Source organism: Triticum aestivum, chromosome 4B (assembly GCF_018294505.1).
Source record: "Triticum aestivum cultivar Chinese Spring chromosome 4B, IWGSC CS RefSeq v2.1, whole genome shotgun sequence".
In the NCBI taxonomy this organism is placed as follows: domain Eukaryota; kingdom Viridiplantae; phylum Streptophyta; class Magnoliopsida; order Poales; family Poaceae; genus Triticum; species Triticum aestivum.
Genome location: NC_057804.1, coordinates 621,738,315 through 621,741,586, shown reverse-complemented (window position 1 = coordinate 621,741,586; position 3,272 = coordinate 621,738,315). Strand labels below are relative to the sequence as shown.

General features: G+C 45.2%; 1 long non-coding RNA gene across 1 annotated transcript; it reads right to left on the bottom strand.

Annotated features, from left to right (window-relative positions):
* Positions 1 to 343: 343 nt before the first annotated feature.
* On the bottom strand, positions 344 to 2,937 carry LOC123089443 (uncharacterized). The gene is made up of 5 exons (XR_006442287.1): positions 2,780 to 2,937; positions 2,327 to 2,646; positions 1,458 to 1,704; positions 1,203 to 1,293; positions 344 to 1,099 (listed from the first exon to the last, which is right to left on the bottom strand). It is a non-coding gene; the product is annotated as an uncharacterized lncRNA (long non-coding RNA).
* Positions 2,938 to 3,272: the final 335 nt, after the last annotated feature.

Below are 3,272 nucleotides of genomic sequence, written 5' to 3'. Positions count from 1 at the left end.
GTTGTATCACCGAAAATGCTGTTTGGAGGCTGAGCTCCATGCAGCTCGCTATCCTGGTCATCAGTAGTCCCATTGAGCCACTACAGCAACGCATTTATGTCATATATTCGAGCTAGCTGCTATAACCCCAATCCTGTATTCTGTATTTTCGTACAGTAGCATCCCATGTCGTCCACGACACGCTGACAGGCTGGTTAGATGTGCTATTCATTCCCCCATCATGATCCTATAGTGTTAGCATCACTCACACACACTTATGAACATGGGCATGGGCACGCTCTCATGTTCGTCAGGGCTGCTAGAATAAATCGCCATCTGAAATAAGCTTATTCACTCTGACAACAACACTAGAGCATATCTAACAGAATTCATCAGGCAATTTTACAATGTGCTGACCAGCTGACACAAGAACGCATAGTAGCACTCATACCATCTCTTGATGTTTCACACAAATAACACACAAGGTTCTAATAACAAAGTGCCACATAGCCAAATCCATACCATGAGTAAACAAACACTAAAATTTAGATTTTTCAGACTTTAGGCGGGTTGCTGCATGTGTTCTTCATGTGGTCTGTTGTGCTCGTGTGCCCCTGAATTCTGCATATAGAACAGAATCAACTCCTCTTTGATGGTTGTTCATATATAGAGCCTTGTTGCGGCTGGTTGTTGAACGCCCAGCCTGTCGTTTCCTTGACCGTGCTGGAAACACATCTGATCCTTGTGAAATGGTGTGCTCAGACATAGTTTGCCCAAAGTGCTTCTTGTTATCAACGCCAGAGCCGGCTGAATCTGCAGCCAACTCTCTATAAGACAGACCAAGCCCATCCCCCACGGCGGCAACTGGCTCGACCAACACTTTGACATCTCGCATTTTCTCCATAGCAAGTGCATATGCTTCCACATTGCTGTCGCCTAACTTAATGGAATCCAGTGCCAACAAGTATAAAGTGTTGTGTCGATGAGAAGAATACTTCAGCGACCCATGATCCTTCTGGTAGCGCAAATACTCCGGCGGTAGTATATCTCTTGCATCTCTAGTCCATCACTTGAGCACATGTTTTGGAGGCAGCTCATGCAGTTTTAGGTGTATCATGACCTGACCAACAACAACAAAAAAAATTCAGTTTCAAGTGTTTTCCAAGCCATGCCCATCTACAGAATTTGATTTGTAAATAACGAAGAGGGGTTCGGACGCCCACCTTAAGTACAATTTCTCTCCACAGTTAACAGATAACTCCTCGGCAGTCGTATCATGGCATTGCAACCACACCTCATTGATCTACTGTTGGCCTGCAATGGTTAACCCCACAGAAGACAAGCACACAGACAAATCAGAAGATGAAAAAATTGTAAAGTAATACCCACATATTTTTTGCATGGCTTCAACAGAAAATATGAAAGAAAGCTCAAAGGCATCAAAATGTAAGAGAAATGACGTCCTGCTAGTGACTCACCGCACATGCACAAACTATCTCCTGCATGCACTTCTTCCGGTGTACATTCAAATGGATTTTGCATAGTGGACACCAAAACCAACCTCCCATGAATACAGATTGTAGAACCCATAGCCCTCTTCGATGGAATCAAAACTAGTCCCAATCAATGGATTGACAACATTTTTAGACTTCTTATTGACATATGCACGGACAACAGCTTCAAGGACTGGGCTCCCTCTCATCTGCCGCTTTCCCAACACTGACCCTGTGAACAAATGGCACACCAACTCATCAGAGGATTAAATTTACTAAAGGACGCAAAATAAAGTGGTGATCATGGGCGCACAGCCCACACCATTTGGTGTTATACATAGCAGAATCGAGAATATTTTCCTTTGGTGTTATATATAGCAGAATCAAGAATATTTGCCGGGATATAATTTAGTGGACATATATGTGTTGCTATGCAAGTAGCAGGAACAGATTCAGAAAATTTTCGTTTTATCAAACAAAAAATGGCAGGTAGTAGCATCCATTTTTTGGTGTGCGAGACCAGCAATTTTTTGTGAACAGAGGCATCAACCATGTCTGGAAATCGTCATAGCATGTTCTTTTTTATTTCTTAATCTGGACATCAAATCGCGCCCCTAGTGTGACTGCTTGCTCATGTTGCTACTACAATATAGGTCACCCTTGTAGAATGTTTTTCAATGTTCATGTTTCTGACTAATTTTCAATATGGTGCACTGGCCAGAAAATCAAAATTGAGCAGATGAACAACGTTTTTGCAACAAAACTACCAGCAAAGCTGATAAAGCATATATTTCAGCACAAAATTATCCACAAGAACTAAAACAGCTTCAAGGCGAGGAATAACACAAATTCACCTCCTGTTCTAAGTAGATTGGTTTGTATTGGACACTCTCACGCCCTCTTCGTCTGCATCCTGGTCCGCGGCATCAGGCACTATATTTGCACCGCCTATCTCGCAGGAATCGCCCATCCCTTCATCGCCAAGATCATATGATGCGCACCCCCCACACCAGCATATTCGCCCCCTTCACAATCCATGCAGCCTCCAGCTCGTCTCACCGGCAGAGAATAAACCAAGTCCTCCTTCGCATCAGCGGTTGTGCCGCCCTCAGTCAGTTGCTCACCGGGAAGTAGATCTCTTAAGACAACTCCGCCATCCAAGCGCGGTACGAACCTGCACAGGCAAATGAGAGCCAGGCCAGATCTGATTTTTAGAAGAACAAGTCAAGGGAATCTTCAATCGATCGAATTCCAGCTCAAAAAATCACACCCCATAGTGAGAACTTGGGCGAGAATAGAAACATTACCCTGCTCCAGATTCCTAAAAGAAGAACTCCATGCCGTCCATGGCGAGAAGCGGCGCTGCGCCTCACCGGCGCGGTGCCGTTCACTTTCTGGTCGGCTACCCAAACACGACGACGCACCGCTGAATGGTTGTTGCTGTCGCCGGACAGGCCCAGATATACATTTGTTTTTCTCAGCAACCACGTGCGCCAGCCCGCAAAGTGGTCCAAATTTGAAGCCGCACGGGCAGAACATCTTGTGCGTACTCGGCGGCCCACGTACAACGCGCGAACGGGAGTAGGCGGCACTGTTGTATTTATATCAGATAAAACCCGTAAATAGCAAAAAGAGCAGAGACCACACATCACAACGCCAGAATGACCGACGCAGATAGCGGCCTCCATGCAGCTCGTCCACAAAAACGCCCATGTCGTTGTATCACCACCTTCTAAAACAAGCGCCGGAAACTGAGTGGAGCACAACTGTCATGATTTATGCATTATGTGTAGCTAATGT